The following is a 26825-nucleotide window of genomic DNA, read 5'->3' on the forward strand; positions in this document are numbered from 1 at the left end:
GAGCCCTGCTCCTCCCAAGGCCTCTCAGGCGCCTGCTGCTTCAGCACTTTAGGAAAAGGCAACAGAACAGATCGCAGCCGAGCAGCCTGCCCGCTAGAAGCCGGCCCGGAAACCGTGTCTGCGCCGTGATGGATGAAGCCCGTCTCCCGTCGTTTCACGGGAGATTTACACGCATAGCTCTCATTAGTGCTAATGGGGTTCTTGCATAAATCTTACACGCGCGGAGGTTGGAGAAGACGGCCTTTCTTTCATTCCTTCTGGGTTTCCTTGCTCCGGGCTGCCTTCCTGCAGTCGGGGGCCGGCCCTGCCATCCTGCCAGGAGCCTTGCACTTAAGCTGCGGGCGTTCCTCGTCTACGTGGAAGTGGACCCCAAGCAGGGCCCTGAACTCCTGTGTTTAAACACCGCCTACTTGAGCCATCACCCTCCCATTACAGACACCCAATTAGTGCTGCCGAGCCAACGGCTCTGCATGTGTCAGCTGTACCTGCTGTGAATGTCACTCTGTGCTGTGATGACAGGGCTCGCGTCCCAAAATAGAGGTGGGGGGAGAGGGAACAGAACGCTGGGTCCTTGTTGCGAACAGAATTGTTTTCAAAGTGACTGCAGACACCAGTGCTGTTGGAAAGCCAGCCTGTGCGTGGAGCTAGGACTGGGTTCCCGGGGAGGGAGGGAGGCTGGACTGGCCCCTGTCGCTCAGCTGCTGCCCTTCCCTCAAGTCTGTGAAGTCAGGGGTCCGTTTATAATGTCAAGGCCGGTACTTGCCGGAGCCCGAGGGTCGTTCCCAAGGGGACGAGGAAGCGACGAGCATGGGCTTAGTGTCCCCCGACATTCACTGGACACGCCGGCACGTTTCTAAGCCTGTTGAATGTTTTGTCATTATTCTGATCGTCGGCCACTCGCCCTCATGTCCACACTCGGGGCTGCCGTCGGGAGGGAGGAGACGCCGCGGGCGACTTCGACCTTACGTAGGTTCGCTGTATTTGTGTTCCGACAGGTGCGTGTGTGGCTACTGACCGAAGGCGGCCCTGACCATCCCAGGTACCTCCGGTCCTGATGGCGCTGTGGGTGCGGTGGCTTGTGGTGTAAAACCTTGTCACTGTAGCTGACGTGGCGTGTGACCTACAGACAGGTATTAGCAGGCGATGCTGTCTCGCTGTTGTATAAATGGGTAACACGCTAACGCTTAGGAACGACGTGGGTCCGCGCAAGGCAGAGGAGTAGGAGGCCTATGTGTCTTCGCAGAAGAGAGATCATGAAAGAGCAACTTTAAAATTTTCATCCAGAAAACCAGTATTTCAATTAATCAAGTTAACAGTGGGATAAAAGTGCCTTCCTGGGCTTTTTCTCTTCGTTAGTCCATTTTCTAGAACAAAAGCCTGCTTGATGGACTTGTTCTGTTGACCAGAGCGGTACCAGGTGTGTCTGCCTCACTGGTCAAGTTCAAGCCAGACTTTGGCCTTATCTTTGGCAGAGGTTCATTTTAAGCGGATGCGCGCAGGCACCATGTGGATGGCTGGATCCTCTCCGGGGCCACGTTCACGCCTCCGCTCACTCAGCGCGCACAGCTGAGCGCCTGTGAAGTGCCGGGACGTGACGGGGGGCAGGGCTGAGCCCCCGGCTCCGGCGAGCTCACCTGCAGGAGGACAGGTGCCGGGCAGAGAGGGATGCGGGGCACGTGGGAGACCTTCTGGGGTCTCCCGAGCAGGAGGGGAGTGGGACCTCCCACGCACAGGTCCCGTCGCACCTCCAGGCGGGAGGAGGCAGCGCCAGGGCTGGGGCGTCGGGAAGCGGGCCTTCTCTGATGGTTCCATCTTCTTGCTGCTGCGGGGAGTCGGGGTGTCTGTGGGGTGAGAAGCAGGAATGGTGCAGGGAGGGCCCCGGTGAGAGGCGAGCCCACATGCCCTGGGCTGCGTCCTCCCTTCCAGCCGCACTCGGCTGAGCTCACAGAGCCAAACAAACTGAGGACTGGACTTGCCGGGGGAGGAACTCACGTGAGAGGCAGGCAGGTGGTTCCTGGAGCAGAAGGAGCCGGAGCGTCACCCTGCCCCGCCCGTGTCAGAGCACGGGAGGCCGCGAGGACGCGAGCAGGGTCAGGGAGGACACAGAGGGGCCGGCGGGTCCCACGCTGGGCCCTGTGCGGTTGTTCAGGGGGTGGCTGGAGGCAGGGAGGCAGAGGGAGGAGCTGGGAAGCGCCCGGGAGCAGGAGAGGGGAGGCTGCAGAGCCGGGGCTGGAGCAGGAAGAGGTGGTCAGAGAGTCAAACGGCCAGGATTTGGGCAGACGGGTGACAGGTGACATGCCAGCCAGGCAGAGAGCCCCCGGCGATCGCTGAGGGGTGAGATGAGGTCCCAGGGTCTTGGTGACGTCGGGGCATCTCTGAGTCTCGGGTGAACTGGGCCCTGAGCTGGAGGAGTCGCAGGGACGGAGGAGCTTGGTGGCAGAGCAGGGGGACGTGCAGGGCTGCCAGACCCTGCTTCCAGGGAAGTGGGGGCGCGGGATGAGGCTGCCTGGCCTCCCAACTCCAGAGGCCGCCACTGGGAGGATTTCAAAAGTGAGGAGTAAGGGATGTGGTCAGGAAGGGGACAACGCCCAGCGTGGGAGGCTCAGGGACTGAGTGAGGGTCACTCGACAGCCTGGGCGGCTCATGGTCATGGATCCTCAGGGAGAAGCTCGCAGGAGGCGCCGACCCCCAGGACCCCGCGGGGTGAGGCCGGAGGAGCGGAGGTGGGGGAGGGTCTGCAATGTCCCGAGACCCTTGTCTCCTTCCGCCAGCGGTGTCATGGATGGGGAATGACAAGCAATTTCATGGGGCCCTCTGATTTAGCAGGAATTGCAGGTAATACATGGAAGCTGGGCTCCTAAGATGGTAGGAGGGTCAGTCTGAACAAACATGATTAGTGCAACATCGTGACTGAGCACAGAGAGCACACGCAGCGTGCATGACCACACAGGTTATTTCGAGTGTTTGCCCTCCGGGTGTCCCACAGGGCTGACACACGATTCAGCACAGCCACCTCGAAGCTAAGTCCACAAGTCAGGTTGACGTCAGCGAAGGCTATTTGGTGACAGGGCGGAGAGGAGCTTCATGAAACCGTTTCCTTGTAAGAGCTTAGATAAGCAAAATACGTCTGCGGTGCAATCTCCCCGAAGGGAGACCTTTCCTCTGCAGAGAACCCTCGGGGTCTGCTACCACACACAATGGTTAAAGTAGGAACACGGTCGTGAAGACAGATTCTGGCTGGACACGGCTGCCGAGGAGTCACTTCGAAACCATCTCCTTCAGCTGCAAGACGCAGGCACCAGCAGCCGGTCCCCTCCTCCCAGAGCGCCCAGAGGGACGGCGTGGGGAGGTCGCAGCGGCTCAGCCGCAGAGGGGAAGGACCACGGCGCCTGGGGGTCCAGCCGCTGAATGGCAGCCGCTCTGAGGGCTCCTGCTGCTGGGGGTGACACCCCAGTGCTCTGCCCCGGAGCGTGAGGACTCAAGTCTGGCGGAGGAACCACTTGATAAAGGACAACAGATATGTTTGTAAAATTGAAAGCAGTCACCGCGTGGTCCAATCAGCACGATCCTGTTGGCTTTCCACGCAGAGCTCCAGTCCGCGAGCAGAGCGCTGCCCGAGGTTCTCCCTCTGGCGCCCGAGCCCTGCAGGTGTGCTTGCCCCGGGGTCCGGCATCCACACCCATCAGCCCCACCCACAGGGAGTCCGTGCGTGTACCCTAACTCCTACCTTTCTTCAAAGCTTTAGCTTCGTTAAGAGGATCAAGTTACCAGCAACAAAGTCAGCACGACGGTCGTGAAGTCTTAGATTCACTTGCTGGGTGACATCTGTGCAGAATGAAACCCCAGGCAGTTTGCATTTTCAGAGAACCACACTTTCACGAGCAGACGAGGCCTCCAGAGAGGGTGGTGCAGTCGGCATCATGCTAGTCTTCACCGAGACTTACCCCGTTTCTGCTTTTGCCTTTTCTGACTGTCCCCGTTTCTTCCCCCTTTCTCAGATGTTAGTGGCAGTGGAGATGCTGAAAGCATTAGTGATTCAACAGATGCAATAAAAATCAGCTGATCGTTGAAAGGTTTTGGCCTGAAACTGACAGAGTGACAGGTGAAAGAGAAGAAGAAATTTACATCTGACAGGAAAATTTCACTTCAGGGTTGCAAATAACTACCTGCGACGTGGCCACCCCCACAAGTGACTTATTCTCTAGGAGCTGACAGAAAATAAAGTGACATTGATATTTGTCCCCAAACGACTACCGCACATTTCAGTGCTCTCTGAGAGAGGCCGAGTGACTCTGTACAGGAGCGTGTTTCACGTGCCTCCTGGAACTTGAAAATGTGAGTTAACAATGTGTTTGCATCACTTGTCCTGCCTGAGGACACACAGCCGCACCTGATAAACAGCTCCCTGCTGGGGCGGGAGGGCGTCCCCGAGGGGCCGAAGTCAGCATTGCCCTGGACCCACTGACGGGGGGAGGTGGGCTCCTCACAGAGCCAGGTGCTGAAGAGTCCTCACGGGGCTCCGTCCCTGGCCCTTCCTCCTTCCGTCTCCCCATCCCTCCCGCCACCCAGGGGAACATTGTTCTCGGGACGTGTTGGATGGACAAGGAACGTTCAGTGAGCGTATTGGGCGCCCGTGGAAATTCACTCACTCGCCGAGAGTCCAGAGGACTCAGATTAAGGGCTAAAGGAGATGGTCACGCTGCTGATGGGTCCCGGACCGCCACGCACACCGCCCAGCGGGGACCGTTCCCCCCGGAGACCAGGACAAATGCAGTGAGACTGGGGTGGCCCCAGCTTGTACTGCAGACAGGGCGCCCTGCAGAGTCCACACACGCACACACTCACATGTGGACACACCAGACACACACACGGTCATGTGCACACCAGATGCACTGACACACACACACCCTCAAACGTGCACACACAGATACACTTGCACACGTGCACACCAGACACACACTCACACGTGTGCGCATACACTCACACAACTCACATACACCCACACACACACTCAAACGTGCACACACACACATATGCACACACACATGTGCACACCAGGCACACACACACACACACATGTACATAAGTAACAACAGCCTGGCTGAGCCGTCCTCGTGCTCCACGCGTGCAGCCCTCCTGGGGAACAGACCTCCCGGTCCTCCCTCACGTCTCCGGCACTGCCCTCGTGACGGGGAGGTTTAGGAAGCGTGAGCAGCTTCCAGCGCCCCACTCTTCGCCCAAATGCACCTTCTCTCTCTGCAGAGCTCGCAGCATCCTGGAGAGCTCCCGTCTCTGGAGCATCCACGGGTCCAAAGCCCCGCCTGTTGCTTAGTGGTTATCAGGCTCATCCTGAACGACTCACGTCCACAAATTCACTCCAACCTTCCTTCAGCTGCTGCACCGCCCACTCTGTAGCAGGAAGTGCAGATTCTAAGTGACTGACGTACGTAACTGAGAGTTTGTCCAAACTTGCAGATTCGCACCAGACAGCTGCTGCGATGCCGTGAGCATCCAAGCCACGGCGTTTGGGGGAGAGAGTGTGAGGACTCACCACAGCTGTGACTTACTAACGCTCAGTGAAACGGTGTTCTCTCGGCCAGCCTTCAGGGCCGCCGTCCACATGCGGTCCCAGGCTGTGAGGACGAACGGGACGCGCAAAGGGGAGGCTCCCGTGGGCGGGGGTGGGGGTGGATGACAGCATCAAGCACTGAGGGCGGGGTGGTCACAAGGTGCGTCTAACAGGTGAGCATGGATCCGGTGTGCAGGTGGGAACAGTGGTGCCCGAGCGTCAGCCCCAGGAAGCAGGTCACAGAGGGGCCGTGTGTGGTCAGTGGAAACAGGGAGCTAGTGACTCCGGGCAGCTGGTGTGTCTTGGGAAGGAGGCTGGTCTGAGTGGGAGCTGAACCTCACCACGAGTGACCCTGCGGGACACGTCAGCGTTTGAATTTTGCTGTGAAGGCTGCAGGAGCGTGCACCTGGTCATCCCGGTGACTGACGCCACCGCAGGCCAGACCTATGAGAAGGAGATGTAAAGATGTCAGGGCCCACCACTAGGAGACACCACGGGGACAGAGTCAGGGAGACATGGCGCCCTGACCCAGCCTGCAGGCGCACAGACAGATGGGCACTGGGGGGACGGGACGCCAGGGAGCCCAGCCGCACGACAGGCCACTGTGGAAGGGCGGACGGAGGCTGGATGGAGGAGGGGAGAGCAGGGCCCACTGAGGGGCGACAGCCCCTCCTCCAGCACCGGCTCCTGCACCGGGGAAAAGTCACCGAATGGAGTCTTCCCTTTTCCTAGTGGTTTTCAAAAAGGTGACCAGTCGGATCCAGTCGGATCAGTCTCGAGTGCCTCTCCCAGGGCCTTCCTGGCTGCTCTGAAGTCTCGAGTATTTGGAGAACCCCCAGCACTGGTGCCCAGATCTCCGTGAGGCTGACAGGCCCCGAAAGCTATGACAACATAAACTTAATTTGTAAAACTAAAGGTGTTTGTTGGAAATTAGTGGACAAGACATGCTGTTTTTTGGGGCTGGTGATGAAAGGTTCATAAATTCAAAAAGTAAGTTATACAAATACTCAGTACGAAGCCAAAATAGTTAAGTAAGAGCTGTGTCCACACACGACGTGTCTTCACGATGCGACACTCATGCTTTGGTCAGAACTTAATTCAGACCTTACAAATCTGATTTACTTTTGGAAAGTGAAAACACTTGGGCCACGCATACACAAGCCCCCAGTTGTACAGTCACTCTCGTTAGAAGTCAAACAGACACACGTCTTAAGACCCACTGAATGGACAACTGCACTGCTGCACAAATCGTGCCGGTTCAGATGCGACGGGGCTTCCCAGTGACTCACACTAGATTCTCGGAGACAGCACTGTGAACTCACCAACGTTCACCTCTGCGTACTTCAGGAGGAATCTCCGTTTGTAACTCCTGCATGATCTCCAGGGAGATCCATTCAGCTTACAAATACATACATGTTATAAAGCTAAAACGAAAATGTCTGAAATTGACATTCTATTTGTCTAAATTTCAGTGAAGTCAGTTGCTCTCTCACTCACTGTCGTGATCTCCAGCATCCAGAACCACCGCTGGCAGGTACTCGCGTTCGGTTTGTATCGACAGAGGGAGAGGGAGCATCGCTGAGTGAGGAGGCACCAGAGGGCATGGTCAGGCCTCTGGAAACCGAGCCTGCAGGTGCACGCTCCCAGGGACGCCAACCTGTGCTTTAGCAAATGGTTGCGGTGGCTGGCACTCCACTGAGAACCCTTGCCTTCGAGGGAAGAAGTGAGTAACTTATGAAACCTGCAGATAAGCGTGGTTAAATGTCAACTAAGCAATTAGTAAGTCGTGGTGAGACGGTGTGTGTGTGTGTCTGTGGCTTCCATCCAAATGTGTGTGCGGTCAGTATGTATTGACTCGCCCACCATTGTCCAATGCTGGTGATTCCTGGATTACATGTGACCTCTTCAGTTGGCAGTTTTGAAGATAATTGATTAGACTTTTTAATGAAATACGGCCTGGATAATTTTATGCACATGAAGGTGATTCCAACTCCAAACCACACCGTGAATGGAGAACCAGCTCAGAGAAGCTGGACCATGCTCGAATGTGTGTGTGCGTGTAGGTGCTCACACGAGTGTGTGTGTGCATGCATGCACGTCTGTGCATCCACACATGGGTGCGATCTGGGCGTGGACATGCATGTCAACCATGATGGGATGTATGTCACTTTAGCCTGAAGTGGAAAGGGCCGCCTGTGTAATTACAGGTCAATGCAACGTCGCCGTCTCTTTGTGGCACATTTAGAGTAGGACCCTCCATTCTGAGTTACTGAACAGCAAGAAGGTTTCTAAAAGTTCTAGACTTTTAGAGCTGGAAAGAAATTTTAAAAGCATAAGTTCTAAAACTCCATTTTATGGATAAGGAGACTGAGGCTCAAAGAGACTTGCCCAAAAAGACCCCGTTTCTTCACTCTCAGAAGGCGTCCCTGACGCACACACCCCATTTTTCTGGTTCAGGTGTCCCTATTTGGTGCTCCTTGAACAGAGCAGTTTGGCTTTTGTCTCTCGTTGGACTGTGGGTTGCTTGCAGGTTTCAGTGCTCTGCCCCACGTCCCCAGTAGCTGCCGTGGTCCTGCCACCACTGGGGCTCTGGTAGAAGTTGTGGAAGGAAAGAAAGAAGGTTCCGTGAACAAGCCCAAGGTTGGGAGCGGGCCTCAGAGCCACGCCTCGTCTCTGGATTACGCCACAGGTCTTACAAGAGCACATTCTGGAGCCAGGTGCTAACTTTTCTTCAGCTACCGACAAAATATTCCTTCCGTCGGAAAAAAAATTGTCTAGAGGGCAGACCTTGGATAAGACCGTTTCAGTGGTCCTGCCTGACCTTCCTCTTCTTTTTCTGCTTGTCACGCAGCCCAGATTTACAGCCTCCTTTTCATCACCTTCTGATCTCCGCATGATTGGACCTGCTGGATCTGTCTTCCAGCCCCTTCGATTCTGCCCCATAAATTGTAATCTGGCAGAGCTGCCCACGGTCACTGCGGTGCGCAGCCCATGTCCCCCCAGGGCGCCTGCCCCTCTCAGCCCCGGCCCCCCGCAGGGTCTCACACCGGCCTCACCTCCCTCCAGGCCGACAGGTTCATTCTTCTCATGCTCAGAGAGGTTGCTGTGTCTGGACCCGGAGCAGCGTGGAGATGTGGGTCTCAGGCCGAGGCCCTGGGCCGAGCGCTGCGGGGGGTTGTCAGGAAAGGACTGTCCTGCCTAACTCAGAACCCGGTGTTGTGACCCCAGAGATGAGAGGTGCTCGGCTCCCTAAGACAAGGAGATTGGCTACAAGGAATGAGCCAAACAGTAATGCCGCTGCTACGCTCTTCCGTTTTCACGTTTGCTTTTGGTTCCCGAGCTCGGACCGCGTGTCCCCTGGGCAGCTGCGGGAGCCTGGCTTCCCCGGGAGCCTCCCAGGCTCAGACCCGTTTCTCTTCCTGACGGTGTCCTTCCGGGTCGGCCTCGCCAGCCCCTGGCCAGCAGTGTCACCTACCTGGGGTCGTCCCACAGCTGCGGGAGCTCTGGGCTGGCTACTGTGGACGGTTCTGTGAACCAGCCTCTGACCAGCGCTGCTGGCGACCCTGCGGTAATTCCCGGACATGGCGTTACTTTCTCGCTCCTCCTTCTCGTAGACTGACCTAGTCAGTGCCGATCTGACAGCTGCTGCTCGTTCTGTAATCCTAACAGAACCATTCGACAAGTTGGCCGAGTTCGCAGAAGCTACCTTAGTTTGCCCTCTGCACCAGCATGCGAACGGCTGCTACCTGTCACGCACCACCTGTGTTTCCACAACCAGGAGCCTGACCCCATCTTGGTGCTAGTAGGGGGCGGGTCTGTGTAACCTACAGACGTGCTCCCTCCCTCCCACCCCGCCTCCCGGGTCTGGGTTCTCCTTGCTCTGCTGGTGCCAGCTGGACCGTTCGTGCTCCGTGAAAGCCACGTGCCATCCCAGAATAAACCCACAAAGGCCGATTCTCCCCTTCCTAAGAGGTCAGGGGAGGGGGCTTCCTCAGAGCCCACCCTTGGCTGGGCCAGCCCAGATCTGTGATGGCTAAGAGCATTCCGTCTGGGACCCCCCTGAGGGCAGTGGGTGGGGGCGGACAGTCGACACCAGACCGACCCCCAGCAGCAGGACAGCACAGAGACCCCCACCTCGGCCTCAGGTCAGGAAAGGCTGATGTGGATGATCAGCGGTGACCCAGCCAGGGCACCTGACCCTGGGACAGAAGAGGGACCCCAGGAGCTGCCCCTGGGAGGCCAGGGAGAAGCTGCTTTTCCACTAAGGCCCCGAGCTTTCAGGGGGTGGTGAGAAATTAACCACTGGGGTCGCTCAGGATGGGCTCCCGCGTACCTGCCCTAAACCCACCCCTTCCTGACCTTCCCAGTCAGGTCAGGGCTGGACCGCCGAGCCCCTCCTGTCCCCTCCTCCAGCTCAGCTGGGGCCGGGTCCACGTCCCTGAGGAGCAGGCTCGCCCGGCCCTCCCCGACCTGGGAGACCTGCGACCCGGCCAGGAGAGCCACAGGGGAAGCAGAGTGATCTAATGCAGCTGAGCCTCGACAGGGCCGACCGAGATGGGCGGATGGAGGACAGCCGCCCCTGTGCAGCCTCTGCTGGGGGTGAGGCTGGAAGCCATACGTTACAGTCAGACGCACAGCCCAGCTCGCCGGGCGCCCCGCGAGCCTCTGAGGACAGGGAGCCAGCCTTCCAGCCCGGGTGCCAGAGGACTCCCTCCCGCCCGCCTCTCTGCTTCTCCCTGGCGCTCTGCCTGTCTTTGTCCCGATCAGGCATGTGATTGATTGGTTTAGATTTTTGTTTCGCTTCACGGGTCTTGTTCTGAATACTGGGTCTGAAAATAACCGCCGCAGGTCACCCTTCCTTCTTAAAACGAGTGTCCCGAGCGCAGGTCTGCAAGTGAGTGCCGGGAGTGTTGTATGCAAATGTATGCTAATGTATGCTGATACATGCTAATGTCCCTTGCAGCCGGAAGGTGAGTGAGGCTTCTGTCACATCCTCACAGGCTAGTCCTCGGGGACCCCCAGCCCTGCCAGCTCAGGACGACCGCGGCATATTTATCTCCCCGTTGAAAACAACGCGGTAGCTTTGCTCAGGTCTCAGAGTCCCCCCAGACTATTTCCGTTGACGAGAAGAACTGCGTCCGCGATCTTCCAAGTTACCTGCGCCTTTTTATATAGAAACCAGCCTGGATGTTCTCATCTGTGCTGCTTTTTAAGCCAGTTTCAAACCAGTGAAAACCATCGGGCACGTTTCTGAGTGAAACCCTGTGCTGGGTGCATGAAACGCAGCCCTCGCGTTCCGGGACCTCGCGGCTTAGTGGTCAGCCCTGCCCCAGCGTCGGAACTCAGATCCCCCGACGAGAAGCACCCGCTGAGGGGAAGCACCCTGGGTTCCGAGCAGGCAGGACGGCGGTCCGCTGCACTCCGCTAAGCCCGGAGCTTCTGGGGTGCCAAGGCTGACTCGCAGAGCAGGAAGAACCAAGCAGTCAGGACCATGTCCCTCAGCCCACTTCATCCCCCGGGATCTACCTTCCATCCACCTTACATGTGGGGTTTCTGCGTAAGATGTAGAAAGCAACACATTTCCGTGGTGTGACCGACCACGGCACACAGGCTGGCTGGGCTGTAGACAGACCCAGGGGAAGTGCTGCGGGAGCCCAGACTCAGGTGGTCGTGCTGAGAACCTCGGTCCTCCCCGCGCTCAGACAGAGGGACTTCCAAACCTTGCCGCTGCTGCAAGACTGAAGGGGGAGGACCGTCAGAGGTGACTTCCTGCTCAAGGAAAGCGGGCTGAGATGGCACCGATGGCGCCGAGGAAGCGGGAGTCAGGATTGGTTGGGGGCAGGACGAGGCACCACTGGATGCCTGGGCGGGGAAACGTGGCAGATGCTAGAAATGCAGGAGAAATGTGATGCAGAAACAGGCTTGGAGGTGAAGCTGGATGAGCTGCTTAATTAGAGGTAAAAGTTAAACTCACGCAGTGAACGGAATTGCCCAGATGAGACTAGAGGCTCAGGAACAGACTCTTGGGAACGCCCTACTTTGGGGGGAGAAGCAGCAGCTTGAAAGTTAGGAAGCAAATTGCAGGAGAAGAAGGGGCGTCAGAGCAGCGGGAGGACCGATGGTGCCAAACGCTGCCCGAGAAGGCGCTCGGGATCCGGCGGGGCCATGACAGCGATCCTCACGAGAGCCAGGGCAGCATGTAGACGCAGTGTGTTCATCTTTGTTCATTACAGCCAAGATCGAAGCTTCCAGAATTATTCAAAGCCGGCATTGGTTTTGAGGGAAATATTTTTAAATCCATGTAAAATATCTACTCAGAAGAGTGTCCAACTTTTCCAGAGACAAAGCAAGCAGGCAGGCGAGAAAACGCCTGCCCTGAGTTTTCTTCTAATTAAGAGACTGTAAAACAACCAGGTCCTACCGTACGGCACAGGGAACTGTATTCAACACCTTGTGACGGCCTCTAATGAAACGAATACGAAGAGGAATATGTGTGCGCGTAACTGCTGTTCCGGAAACTAATACCACGCTGTAAATCGACTGTACTTCAGTGAAAAGAAGGAAGAAAAGGGAGACTTTAAAATTAGGCGGTTTCAAAGATACCTACGGCAGCAAAGCCTGTTCAATTTCGTCACCACTTTATGTTTCTCTTCAAAGGAAGGTCTGACTTCAGGAAATATGTTCCACATTGATTTTAATGTTTGTGGTTCAAAGAGTGAGTTGCCGTGAGCCTGACCGTCCTCTGTGTCAGAGGCGGCCGGTCGCAGGACCTCGGAGGAGGAGACGCCAGCTGAGTGGGGGGGCTCCCTCTGCAGCCCCCACCTCCTCCTGATCCACTGTCTGGAAAAAAACAAAAAACAAAAAAACAAAAGAAAACAAAGCCTTGGGTCTTCACGGCAGGACCGACTCGGCCAGGGTCGCCACTGGACAGTGAAGGTGGAGGCCCTCTGAGCTGGGTGCTGGGAACGCCTTCCACGCCCTGGGGGTCTGGAGCACCGCCCCCACTGGAGAGGGCTTTCTGCACCTGCCAGAACTGATGACAGTGGGAAGACCGTGCACGTGGTTTTGCACGGAGTTCAGCGAGGTCCTGGCCTGCAGGCCTCTGGGGGTGGAATCCACAGGCCGGAGCCGGCAGCCCTGGTGAGACACCCTTTCTCTTAGCAGAAGCCGTGTGCACAGCGGAGACCCTAGCAGCCCCCAGGATGCTGGCGGCATGGTCCAGCCTGTCCTGGGGGCCATAGTTGGCGCCTCCTGCAGTGCCCCAGGCCCCACGCTTCCTCGCCAGGCCCCCCACTGCCCTTCTTTTCTGCCCAGCGGCGACCTGCACCTGTCTCCCCCACTCCCTCATGCAGGTTTGAAACCACCCCGCTCACTTTCTGTCCCGCTCTCAGCTCGTTTCTTCCGCGTCCTCCCTCGTGAGACTCGAGGACGTACTGCAGGGGTCAGGACACCTGACGGTGGACTGGTTCATCGTCATCCCGGATTCCAGCTGGAGCGATCTTGGTCCTCCCTCGGGTTGCGGGGCAGGCTCAGGTGGCATCCCAGGAAATGTGGAAAAGAAAGATTAGAAGATGATGTTCCAACATAGTTACTGTTCATTGTCACATCCCACTTTGCCACAGGGGCAGCTGGACAGTGTCTGGGGCCTGATCTGAAGGGCAGGGGCAGTTTGAAATGGGCCCTGGGAGGCTGAACCAGGGTGAGGGCCTCGCGGTTGGCATTGGCTGTGACCCTGGACCTCCTGCCTCATCCAGATGAACAGCCCTCAGAGAGGCTGTTGTCAGCGTTGAAGTTAGAGTCAGGAGGGGAGTGAGGGGTGGGACAAGAGCCCCTCCCAGGGACCCCCAGTGTAAACACTCGACCCCTCGGGCTGGCCGGGGGCAGAGCCTCGGGGAGGACAGAGGCACAAGGTTCGAGTGACAGCAGTGCAGACCAGGCTTCACCGAGATCCCTGTCTCGGGGGCTGGAGGGTGGACTCAGCGCCCAGGTGTGGGTGGGGCTGCTTCCTTCAGAAGCCCCCCCTGCCTGCCTCCCGTTCCCCGGGGTGTGCTGGCAACCTCAGTTCACAGGAGCATCACCCGCCCCTGAATAGTGGTCACAAGACACACTCCCTGCCAGCATTCTTGCATCCGAAGGTCCCCTTTGTGTAGGGACACAGTGACACCAGATTAGGCCCACCCTGTCTGTATGACCTCACCCTGTCTTCTTTATCTGCAAGGCTCCAGTTACAATAAGGTCACATTCTGAGGCCCCGGGGGCCAGGACTCTAACCTTCGACTTGTTGAGAGACAGTTCACCTGTCACCATTAGGTCGTGAAACGGCGTTTACTGGTGGCCCCGCTTTCACAGCACAGGAGCCAGTCCCGGGCGGCTGTGGGGCTGCGTCCCTTCCAGGAGGTGGGGAAACCACGGGTTCGTAGGTCACCCCCGGGAGCCCTGGGCGTGCGTGACATTGGAGCGTGCTCCTGTCGGTCCGTGTTGTCAGCTCTCGACAGCAGCAGTGCTTGAAGATGGAATGTCCCAGTCACTCTGGTCACACGTGAGCGAACGACCTATCTTCTGTCACCTTTGCCCCATTTGACCATGTCAGCTTGCGGGCTGAAAAATGGTACTTTGGGATCTAGAAATCAGGATGGATGTCACCCTAATGCATCAACACTTTGCATCTGGTTCTAACCCCGGAGAAGGTCTGATAGATTTCACAAGAGGCAGAGGGAAGATTGCAGAGTCTCCCAGACAAGCTCGAGCATCTTTGACCTGGTTGAACATGTGTTTCTCTTTATCTAAAATTATTTCAAATGAATGCTCTGGAACTTTGAGTCTGACAAAGAAACTGCTTTTCCATTAAATAAAGGGCATTTAAATTTATATGAGAGGACATTAACCAACCAAGAGCTTACCCATGGTTTCAGACCACCTGGAGGTGGGTGTCGGGGCTCGGGGTGGGAGCCGGGGGGCAGGCCCCCCTCCTGTCTAGAGAGAAGGCTCCCAGCTCGTGGTCCGACGCGGGCAGACCCGCATGTTCTCGGGGGGCTGTGCTGTGACCCTGTTAACCAGCACTCTGAAGCTGTTCTGTCTAGTACCAGAGCTCTGTGCAGGGCTGGAACACCTGCAGGGTGTCTCCCTCGCAACACCCAGCCCTGAGGCAGGAGCCCAGCTCCTGTCTGCGGAGGCTTAGAGAGTTTCTGGAAGTACGATTGTGTGGCCCTCTGCTCTCAGGATCTCAGGATATGGACATCCTCAAACACACATGTCCAAGCCGTATTCCCAGTCCCCCGAGGTTCTGTCCGCAGGTCTCAGAGGAAGGGCCTATTTCCCAGGAGGGAGTCCCATCTGCTGTCCCCCGACTCTGATGCCAGACGGAGCACCGACAACCAGGCACAAGGGGCCGGGTCCGAACTTAACTGGATCGCGTGACCCCCGCCTTGAACCCAAGGACCGTCCGCCATGCTCGGCACAGGACCCGCTCTGTCGGGAGGGCATCAGGGGCCCCTGAGGACCTGGCCTGCCTGCGTTGTCCCTCTGACCCCCGCCTCCTTCCCTTGCTGGCCTGGGCGCCCCTCGCCCCTCAGTCCTCAGCCAGCTGCCTCTTCCCTTGGGTTGGACCCCACACGGCCTTCCTTGGGGGAGCAGAGCCCCAACCTGGAAAGGGCCCCCCACCCCCCACTGCCCGAGAGCCCTGGCCGCTTCCCTCCAGGCACTCATCCCCTCCACCCCCGTTGTCCACCTTCACTCAGACCTTGTCCTGCACACGGGGTGCCTCCAGCACCAGGCGGGGCTCTCACAGGCTCCTGAAGCCGGTCGTCATCCAAGGCCAGCTGCTCCAGGCAGCAGTGGTCCTTGGACTGAGGCACATGCTCACAGACATGAGCTGGGAGGGCTCAGGAAACACCCCGGAGTGCGTGCTTCACCTCCGAGTTGGGGGCCCTCTGAGACGCGGCAGGGAAAATGGAAGTTTCACCAGGAGAGGATGATGAGTGTAACCACGTCCAGAGCTAGAACAGGCACCAGGAACGTTTGCAAACAGGGCTGAAGACCAGGGAGAGCCTGGGGAGAAGCGTTTGCTGAGTGTACAACATGGAAAGCACAGATATCCAGAATACACGTAAACACGGCAGGGGAGGGCACAGCGCAGCGGTGCAGCATGTGCTTCGCACACACGAGGTCCTAGGTTCAGTCCCAGCACCTCCGTTACAATAAATAAGTAAATAACTAAACCTAATTATCTACCCCCCCAAAAAAAACCCGAATAATAATTGTCTTAAAAACCAAGCCAAAAATAAACAAAAAGAATTATTTTAAAAATTTTTAATTAAAATATAATCCAGAAGGTAAAGGGTATAGTCAGCTAAATCACAGAAGACGAGAGAGACATGCATGGAGAGATGGACTCCAGTCATCTGTCAAACACAAGCCAAGCGGGGCAACACCAAGCGCTGCGAAGGTGGGGGGTGCGACACCAACTGATTGTGGACGGATTCAGCCACTTCAACGTGCAAGTTGCCGGTATCTGTTAAAATCTTAAATGTTGAGAAGTGCAGGTGCACGTGCCTGAGGAGGAGATGCAGTCAAGACCGTTTGTCAGAGCATCATTTAGCGAAGCACAGGAAACAAGCTGAACTCACGTGAAGACCTTTGTCAGGCTCGCAGGTTACGTGGAGCCGTGTTGTGGAGCAATTACCCCAGTTACGGGATTTGAGGGAGAGCTTATTGCACTCACGTGGAAATGTTTCCGACTCTAACCAAAACGAAAAGTTTGTAGAAGGTGTAAAACGTGATAGCATTTATGTTTAACAGTGAGTAATTCTGTGCATTTACATATGTGATAGGGCCAATCCTATCTGGGTAAGTTGTGTGTTGTGTGCATGTGTTTAGATGAACCTGGACGTTCCAGCAGATACAAGCAAAGCTGATACATGTGTCTGTCTCAGCCGATGGACTGGGAGAAAAATATTTGCAACAATGCGACTGACAAGGGCTTACCTTCCAGAATATACAAACAGCTCATACAGCTTAATAATAATAATAATTTTAAAAACCCAATCCAAAAATGGGCAGAAGACGTAAACAAGCAATTCTCCAATGAAGACGTACAGATGACCCATAAGCACATGAAAAAATGCTCAGTATTGCTAATTATCAGAGAAATGCAAATCAAAACTACAGTGAGGTAGGTATCACCTCACACCAGTCAGAATGGCCATCATTAAAAAGTCCATGAATGATAAATGCTGGAGAGGGTGTGGAGAAAAGGGAACCCTCCTACACTGCTGGTGGGAATGCAGTCTGGTGCAGCCATTAAGGAGAACAGTATGGAAATTCTTCAAAAGACTAAAAATAGGCCCTGTGACCCAGCAATCCCACTCCTGAGCATATATCCAGAGGGAACTCTAATTTGAAAAGACACCTACACCCCAGTGTTCACAGCAGCACTATTTACAATAGCCAAGACATGGAAACAGCCTAAATGCCCACTGACAGATGACTGGATAAAGAAGCTGTGATATATTTATACAATGGAATACTACTCAGCCATAAAAAAGAGCAAAATAATGCCACTTGCAGCAACATGGATGGACCTGGAGATGCTAAGTCAGAGGAGAAAGACAAATATCATATAATATCACTTATATGAGGAATTCTTTTAAAATGACAGATAAACATATCTGTCTCAGTGGAAGGGCCTGAAATGGGAGGTCCAGTCTACAGGAACTGATGATGTCTGAACTCCTCCCACTGGTAACATATTCACATATCCCTTTAGAGCCATGGACTCGGGGTCAGAACCCCTGGGCTTGGACATCAAACCTGAGTGACCTTGGGCATGGGACCTGACCTTGCCTAAGTCCCCAGAATCAGTTCCTTTGTGGGAGAAGTGGAGATAATAAAACTGACTTCCTACTGAAGGCAGAGTTGAATATTGGGCTAAAGTAGGTTGATATTTCTAACCCAACTCAAAACCCATCCTCACCACCATCTGAGCAACACATCAGGGGCTCCTCCGGACACTCGTTCCCACACCCAGCACGTGCAGACGTGCTGCGAGCAGCACCCACCCCAGGAGGTGTCCTCTCTCTGCAACTCAACTTCCAAAATGCAGAAAGCCTTGGGAACCCTTCCCAGCCGCCTGCAGGTGGGCTCATCTTCAGGCGAACAGTAGGTGACAGGAGGGTCCGTCTGCCCACGCTGTTGGCAGGGGTGCAGTCCAGGCTCCAGGGAGACTTTGCTCTGGCCTCCTTCCTACTTCTTGAGGGTTTGAAGGACAAATAATTAGGCATTAACTCTGCGCACATAACAAAAGGTGTGTGGCAGAAAAGTGTGGAGCAGGTACACTGTCTGCTAGACCTAATCTGAGCCGATGTGTCTAAGCTTTTCTTGTACCGAAAATTAAAACGACAGTTTTAAAACAACCTGGCCCTGGTCTGTCCGCCCCAGAGCCTCCCCAGGTGGAAGGGTGACTCCCCATCCAGCCCAGCGGTCCTTGTACGACTAGTGACTCATTTGGGTCTAATTTCCATCTCCTGCCCAAAGTAAGTCCTCATTAATGGGAAGTTAAACAGAACAAAACAAAAATCTCCAATATTGTCGTGAAAGACAGTCAGCCTAGCCAAAGACAGGTCTCCTTTTGTGCTCAGAATTTATTTATTAAAATGAATATAAGTTTATAAAACTTTATTAGCCAGAATATGCGTTTAATGTTTGAGGGGCTACCTGGCCACCCCACTAGCAGGTCGGGGATGCGTTGCCACAGTAGGGAGAGTTTGGAAGCTAAAAAGTGTTCCCAAATCCCCACCCCCGTCACAGGTATTATCAACATATGGACTCACGTCCTGCCAAAATCTGTTCATTTCCATTGCTTTTTGGACAAGAGCTTATCATAATTTTGCAACTTAATATTTATTTCCAAGTTACACCGTAAGCCCTTCGAACGTTGCTGCGAAGCCCCGTCATCACCCGCTTTGCCCGGAGAAAGGCCTCCTGCGCGGGCGCCGTTACGTGCGGGGATTCGGCGCGTGGCCTCGTTCCACACGCCCACCACCGAACCGGCGGGAACGAGCCCCCATCGGGAGGGCGTCTGGGACTCAGCAGCCGGGCCACACAGAAGAGAGCGGGCCGATCAAGGCAGAACCCAGGCCCGCTTGACAAGCGCGGGCGGCCTCCCCACTCACCCGGGCTGTGGGCACGCCGCGCCCCGAGGAGCCGGCCCCCGGCCGCTGCCCTCGCCCCGTCGCGGGTGACGCGGGCCGCACGGGCGTGGGGGGCGAGCCGGAGGAGGAGGGCCGTCCCTGGCGGGTGCTCGGGAGCCGGGGCCTCAGCTGTGCGGGAGGAGGCTGAGGGAGGCCCCCAAGGTGGCCGCCCTGGGGCCTGGGAGCCTCGGAGCCTCGGAGCAAGGCAGCCCCCAGCCCACCCTGCGACCCCCGCTCCGCTCCGGCTGCTGGGGCCGGGTCGGGGGCTCCGCTGTCGGACGCGGTGCTCAGCCGCTGTGCCGCGGCCGCCTCCGGACCGCAGTGCACGCGGCTGGGTGCTGGCTGGCGGCGCCCGGGCGGTGCGGGTCGGCTTCAGCCGCTGTGAGCGCGCGCGGCCGTCCCGCAGCCGAGCAGAGCTCCCCGGCAGCAAGCCCGCTCCGCCTGCGGGCCCCCGCCCTCCGGCCTCTGGGCGCCGAGCAGCCCTCCGTCCTGCGTGTCTCCGCCGGCACCAGAGGGGGCGGACGGGGCGGCGGAGACTCTAGGCTTCCCGCGGCCGGTACGGCCCGCCCCCGGCGCCTCTCGCGCGGAGGAGCAGCGCGGGGACCCGGCAGGAGTCCCCCCGCCCGGCCCCGCCGGCCGCGCCCCACGTGCGCCGTGAGCGCGGGACGCGAAAGGAGAGCGCGAGCCCCGCTTTGGACGGACCAGGAGGCGGGGCCGCGGTGCACGGGGTAACGTGCTTTCTGTCTGAAATGAGGGAAGACATGAATGGAACGGATTCATGTGAACAAATACGACAGGCTTTGATAAAAAGCAGCACAAGGCGTGTAGCAACGTGGAGGAGGGGCTGAGCCAGCCGGGGGGGCTGGGGTGCCCCTCAGCTTCTCCCAGAGGTGACGGGGACAGAGTCAGAGGGAGAGACATGGTCCCCCAGAGGGCTGTGTGCGGACACACCTGGGGAAGAAGCCCGGGCAGTGCCACCTGGTGTGACAGTGCGGTGGGGACCATCGCCAGGTGGGCTCCGCAGGTGGGCCGGAGCCCCGACTGGAGACCTGAGGGATCCACCCGAGAGCCTCACCCTGGTTTGACGGAGGTGGGGCAACACTGAAGGCTTACCAGCGAGAGGAAGCTCTGGCCATCTGACCGGCGCTGATTTGAGTCGCATCTTAGTGTAGAGAGTGGACGGATTCGAGCTGGGAGCCCTTACGGGCATCAGGGAAGACGCCGTCAGGCCGGGTCGCGGTCACGTGTGTGGGCTAAGGCGACACGGGAGGAGTGGAACACGCTTGGACAGACATTTGAGAGCTGGACTTAAGTGACCCCTAATCATCTGGGTGGGGGACCAGGGGAAGTTGCAGGGAAGCGTGACTGACGGTGCCACGCGCGACATAGGGAACAGGGTCAATGGGTGTTTAGTAAGTTATCCTCCAACCTGGTGATTTTTTTAATGCTTTGTCTGGAAGATCTAGAAAAATCCAAAAGGCATCAGGAATGAAATGTGAGGCTGAGCTGATAGGTGTAAGCTAGGGTCATCGATGTGAGTGGTCCTGTCACGTGTATGGTAGTGTGAAAATCGGTCAAGCCTGAAACAGGGGTGAGGCACTCGAGAAGAAGGGGTTCACATTTTGGAGCCATGGTGCCTTTACTTTGGGGTGGCGTGGAGGCCTAGGTGGGTTCGCAGGGCTGGAGTCCAATATTATTCCTGAAAACCGTTCTTCTAGAGTGTCTGTGACTGCGAGTGCTCCCTCCCTCCCTCCTTCCTTCATTATCAACCAAATGCTGACCCAATGCCTGTTACGTGCCCCGTGGTCTGCGAGACGTTGGTGCCTCAGCTGTGAGACATGCTCTTTACCCTCTTGCTCAAAGGCACATAATCACCAAGGTCAACGCAGGTGTGTAACTGTGACAGAAACTGATCTGGGCCCACAAGATAAGATTCTTGAAATTGTAAACTATGATTGAAGAACTCAAAGATTAATTTCAGAAACCTTCCAAAAGCTGGAGAAGAAAGAAAAAGAATAATATGTATATGTGAAAGCTGTAGGGTCCACTTATCAGCAGGATAAATTTAGACAATTCAAGTCCATTTAGTAGATATTAAAAAAAAAACAGTAAAGAGAAGAAGAAGGGAGAAGTTATCCAGAGAAGGGAGAAGAGCGTTCTCAGGGGACGGCGGGCTTCAGGGTGCGCGGCCGCCCTGGTCTAGCAGTAAGAATGAGGCCAGATTCCCGCACCGACACACAGCAGCCCCAGGGAGCCGGGAGGAGGAAGGTGCCGAGAGCCGTTTGGGGAGGACCTTGCTCCGAGGAGAGCAGAGCAGACTGGCCTCAGTGGTGGAGGCTCCAGAGGAAGCGTTGCCCCTCGTCTTGGCGAGACAGCTTACGCCTCAGAAGTGGCAGGAGAGGGTAAAGTGAGGTACGTTCCACCTGCAGGCTCGCGCAGGGACCTTTCCTTGCAGGTCCTCGTTCTGAAAAGACGCCTGGGCTGAGTCTACGAAGTGGAGAGGAAATCCAGCAGGGAGGCTGTTCCGGGACCCTGAGAGCAGACCGCCCTGCCCCGGCACCTCTTCCGCTCCAGAGGGAGGAGGGCAGCCAGGCCGGCGATCCCGCCGTGAGCCGCCAGCACCCAGCTGGTCTCTCTTCCTTTCAAGTTCTCAGACACTTTTGATGCACGTTCTTCAAAATCAAATGAAAAAAAAAAAAATAGGTCTGAGACCTTGATTTCCTAAAATAAATATCCCAGAGAGAATTTCTGCCAGTGACTTTTTTTTGATTGAAGTATAGTCGGTTTACAGTGTTGGGTCAATTTCTGCTTACAGCTTAGTGACTCGGGCACACATATACATACATATATTATTTTTCATATTCTTTTTCATTATGGAGAATTATATTATTGTTCTATTACAAGGTATTGGATAGTTCCCTGTGCCACTGCATTTTAATGTTAAAAAAAGAACTGGGTTCCAACAAAGAGGAACTATGATAGGTCCTGAGTCCTGATGGCCCCTGGGCAGGACGCCTGACCACCCACACCGGTGTGGCCGCAGGGGCGAGTGGGACTCAGCCTGCCTCACCCTGCCTCAGGGACAGGACTTTAGGCTTTGTGCAGTGAATATTCTGCTCTGAGTCACAGGAGCCAAATTCTGATTAAACAGGAGAACCCGCGGCTTCTGGGCGGGAGCTCGCTCTGTTGCACTGCAACCCCTGTTCTGCATGCTCTCTGTGAAGGGCGTTGTCCTGCATGACTTTGTTGTCAACAAAACACAGAAGCCACAGACGAAAGTGCTCAGGTTTATGTGACAACTGGATCTCAGATCGTCCAAGTTAGTTAATGCTGAGGGTATGAGCTGAATCATAGTTAACAGTTTGCTTGTCGCTTGTTATATATAACTTAATTGTTTAATTTTTAAATATTATGAGCTGTTTGTAAGTGTATTTCTGGATGATATTACTAATACAGTTGAATATTTGCTGCTTGCAAAATGCTGCTTCTAGCTGTAGCTTCATGAAATAATTTATTTTAAAAAGGCCAACATCCCCATATGTCTCAGGATCAAATCTGAGCACGTTGCCAATGGAGCCACTTGTTTTAATTTGTATTTTAGTAGATTGCGTTGTATTTTCTCAATTATTGGGTTTTTGGTAAGTTTCATGGTGACCATGGTATTTCTACTCCGCCCAAACAGTGTTCTATGATGTTTTTCTTTTGGTTCTTTCATCTGTTCTCTTTTTCTTTGCATCCTGAATAAATTATTTTCTGCATATTTAAAGTTGCAACTGCGTTAATCCTAATTTCTCTCTATTCTTTCTGTTGTCCTTTCTTTGAGTTTATGCAGCAGTATCTTTTCTGTCCTGTTTTATACCAAGTCACGCAGCCCAGGCGAGGGCAGCAGGTGGTGAACCCTCAGTCACTAACGTCTGAGTTAATTCGGGGGCTCCTACTTAGGGAGCTGTACCATCTTCATGTCATAGGCGAGAAACGGAACCTCGGAGTTGCAGGCAGGCGTGCTAATAAACGTCTATTCAGTGGTAATAACATACAAGCCACTGCCATTCAGTGAGCTTCTGTGCTTTGCTGGCTCCATTCTGAGTATGCTGTCTAACTTAGAGACGGACAGTCGCAGGAAATGAGCGCTCAGATGGGGAGGGGCCGAGTGGTGGTGTTCCTGTGGCCCACGTCCGTCTGAGCTCAGGTCTTCGGACCGTCACACACTTCCTGGCTGGTGGAGTCACTTGCATGGCACAGCCTGGTCTGTTCTAGACTCCCAGATCCTCCCACACGGTCCGCAGGAACGCTGTCTTCTTTTTTCTAGTTCTCTCTTTTTGTCTTTTTCTGTTTTCTTTTCTCTGTCTTCCCATCAACAAAGCCGTATTAGCCAGCACCTAAGACACAGGCAGGTGGAACCGGCTGCTTTGGAGCCTCGCGGCCCAGAGGGTTGAGCTGTGAGGCAGGTGACCTGCTCACAGTGAAATTGGAGGGCCGTTACCACAGCCCAGGAGAAGGTCTTTTGTTTTAAATGGCAAAGTTGAAAAGAAAAAAGACAAATCTGGTCTAATTCCTTTCTGTTTCTGGGGATTTATGATTTTAAGTCTCTGTGGTCTGTGTGCTTGTGTGCCTGGCATGACACAGACGTGCAAACACTTAGCCCTTGTCCGGGGATGAAATCGTGCCTTGGGAAAAGTCAGTGTATGAGGGAAGGCTTTGCAGCTCAGCCCTGGGTGGACAGAGGTGGCCGGATGCCCGGGGCCCAGGGAACACGAAGGGATGGCTGACTTCCACAGAAAGCGGCCCTCATGAGTCCCGCGGCTTCTCATCTGACTCAGCTGTCCAGTTGTCTGCTGTTCACGTGAGCAGTCTGGTCATCCAAGAAGGCTGACGTTACGCTGGAGCGTGGTGCTGGCGTCTGTGCCGCGGGCTAGCTGAAACGCCAGCACTGCTCGTGGGCCCCGAGGCCTCATGGGCCCCGAGGCCTCATCTCTAAGCACTGCCAGGCTCTCCGTTCCCTTGACCTTCTGAGGTTTAAAGCAGCCCAGAGATGCTCCGTCCCAGCAAACCTCACAAGCCCGAGGCGCTGGATCCTTTCGAATGAGTGAACCCATTTGAATGAATATCTGTGGCGTGTGTGGAGGAAAGCGCCCCGTGCCTCCAGCTGCAGGCTCGTCCAGGACCCGGGACCCAGACTCCTGCCCCGGGTCCTCCTGGGCGGTGGCTGCACAGCCCAGCTGCACTGGGAGGCATCCTCGATTCACGAGCACGAGGGAGCAGCTCCAAGCATGCTCTCCTGCTGGCGGGCTGGTAGCTTTGAGCCCATAGTTCAGCCTCTCTGAGTGTCAGTTTCCTCATGTGAAAAGTTGGCAGATGACGAAATGGGTAAGAAACTGGTGCTGTGTGCACTTTTCCTGCTCCGTCAGCTGCGAGACCAGCCTCGTCCTGCAGCCCCTGAGCTGCCTGTAGAAATCACACGAAGTGCGGATCCCGTGCGAACTCTGGAGTAACCCTGCCATGCTGCCGCGTAGGCTGCTTCCACCCCAGATCCAGGACGGACGGTCTAGGAAGGGTGCCTAGAGGGAGACCGGTCCCCCCGGCCCAGGAGTTCGAGGACCTTCCCGGGGGAGCAGAATGTCCCGCAGCCTGTGTAGCCTACTCTCCTGGCAGGGAGCCACACTTCCCAGATAGAGCTTGTCCTGGACGGGACCCAGGGAAGACCTTTCCTCTGGGCCAGGCAGCAGCCCCAGGTCCTGGAGAATAACCTCATGGGGACCATTGTCCAAGGGTGGGACAGAGGACAGCCGGTCCCAGGGGAGCTGTGGGTGGTACTGATGCCGAGAGAGTCTCTGTTTACGCTGCTTCCTCATGTCAGAGTGAAACCAGTAGGCGCCTCTCACTGCTGTTCTATTTTGCAGATGGAGAAATCGAGGCACAGAGAAGTTAAGTGACTTCGCTTGCAGTCCCAGGCTGGGGAGGACCAGGATTAGAAGGCAGAGAGGAGCCCTGGCCCTGGCCTGTGTCCTGCCCACGGAGTCACGCTGCCTCCGTTCCTAGGAGAGAAGGCTTCCTGCAAGGTAACCCTCCCTCTGTGGCCCCAGGCTGCGTGCATGTGAAGGGCTGGTGGGTCAGACGGCTGTGTAGACCGTGGTCCACAAACTGCATCCCTGTGGTCACAGCTGCCCGCTCCCTGACCTCTGCGCCTCACTCCTCCGTCCCCACGTCCTGCCCTGAGGTCCCCACCCCTTCCTCCTCCAGGCCCTCATCCATCCGGGCTCCTCTTCCTTCTGCGGCTCTCCTCTCTGCTGGGCTGCCCGGCCCCACCCTGGGGTTAGAGAAGACAGACAGAGAAGCTCCCAGTCCTGTCCTCAGGGGGCCGGGCCTGTCCAGCGGAGTCTGTGGCCCCCTGGCCACTGCCCTGCCTTCCTGCAGGACTTCTCTCCAGAGGCCCAGCTTCGGTCTCCTGAGACCAAACCAGGCAGTGTCAGGGCCACAGGGGATTTCAGGGTCACCCAGGCCCACGACCCATCATCCAATGGACAAAACTCACGCACGTTGACCCACAGCCACCTCACCCCTTCCCAGTGGGGTCAGTGTGAGACTGTGGGCTGCACTCAGGGTCCCCTCACAGCCCCTGCGCCCAGCCCAGCGCTCCTTCCTCCCCACCTCCTTCTAGAACTCTGTCCCCTCCTCCTCTCCCTTACATGCTCTGTCTCTGGGGCCTCCTCCTACCATTTGGGTCACTTGTCTGCCCTGATTTCCATCCTGGAAAGCTCCTCCAGGTGAGGGTGTGTCTCGTCTGGTGCGTTTCTCCTGCCAGAGAAGGACATGCCGCCATAGGACAGAGCATCAGTGCGGCCTCGTGAGGCCCGTCCCCGGGCTGAGGTCACTGGATGAGTCAGGGCACAGCGCCCCCCCTTGCATGTGCGCAGCACTGCACAGTTTACAAAGTCGCCCCCTCCGACCCCACTAAGCTCTTGGGAAACATTTGTCTCACTGCAGTTTGTGCCGGTGATGTAACTGAGGCTAAAGGTGCAGGAAGTGGGAGAAACAAAATTCCGAGCCAGCCGTTCTCTCTGAGCTCACGTCTGTTCCCATTTAACAGCTCCTGGGACGGTTTAATTTCTGAACGTTTTCCGCGGGATCCTGTACGTCACCTCCGCTGAGCACAAACACAGCTCACAGATCGCACCTTCTCTCACTCCTAGACAGAAGCTTCTCTAGTTTTTCTTCTCTTTACTCTTTCAGAATGTTCCTCCCTTTAAAAAAAAATTTTTTTTAAACTGGATTAAAAAATTATGAACTAGAAAATCACTAGGATAATTTCAAATCCTTGTATAAATGGACATTTCTATTAGTATTTTATGTCAAAACATACTTGAATCTTTGAGTTTTACTTCTGTGCTGCCTCGTCAGAATTTAAATTAGGTGGAAGAACTTGGAAAGTGCTAACACAGGCCAGGGGCCTCGGCGGTGGGCTTTCTGCTCTGCTTGAGAGTAGAGCGCAGCCGGCTGCTCGGCAGAGCGGGTCCCCGTCACGTCGCTGGGTCATCCCTGCCGGAAGGAGACACGCCTTCCCTCTCATTTCCCTTCCCCTTGGGGGCTCCCTGGCTGAGGCAGGTGTGGATCCTCTAGGAGCACCCCTCCAGGCCGGTCACACACACACAGCCGAGGATACAGAACGGACCACAGACGTGAGCCCGACAGCCAGACAGGAGGCGCCAGGCCCGCCGAGGGCGCGGGGCACTCAGCCTGGCGGGGCACGGGGAACAGGGTGGGCACCTGGCGGGCAGCTGAGAGCCGCTGGGCGGTACAGGTGGTGAGGAAGACACCCGGGCTGCAGGCGCTGGCCTCTGTCTGCATGGCTGTGGGATCACCTACATTTAGCACCTCTGCTTGGGAAAAACACCACCAGCAAAGGGGGAAATGAGACAATACTCACAACAGATAAGCTGTGTAGAGGGGTCAACACCTCAGACATGCAGAGACCTACTTCACGTGGATGGGAGAACAGACAGAGGGTAAGATGGAGAACTTCCCAGCAGAAGGGAGGCCAGCAGCCAGGAGACACTGACCCTCGTCCGTGG

At 55.9% G+C, this 26825-nt stretch overlaps 1 protein-coding gene across 1 annotated transcript in view; it reads left to right on the plus strand.

The window, feature by feature from the left end:
- Positions 1-26825, plus strand: part of MYT1L (myelin transcription factor 1 like) — a 296223-nt gene that overhangs the window by 132894 nt on the left and 136504 nt on the right. Inside the window, exon 4 of the mRNA XM_072938278.1 lies at positions 24657-24815. The gene's annotated coding sequence lies outside the window, so the exon portion shown is untranslated. The remainder of the gene's footprint in view (positions 1-24656; positions 24816-26825) is intronic.

The sequence above is a fragment of the Vicugna pacos genome, chromosome 15, assembly GCF_048564905.1.
Source record: "Vicugna pacos chromosome 15, VicPac4, whole genome shotgun sequence".
Classification (NCBI taxonomy): domain Eukaryota; kingdom Metazoa; phylum Chordata; class Mammalia; order Artiodactyla; family Camelidae; genus Vicugna; species Vicugna pacos.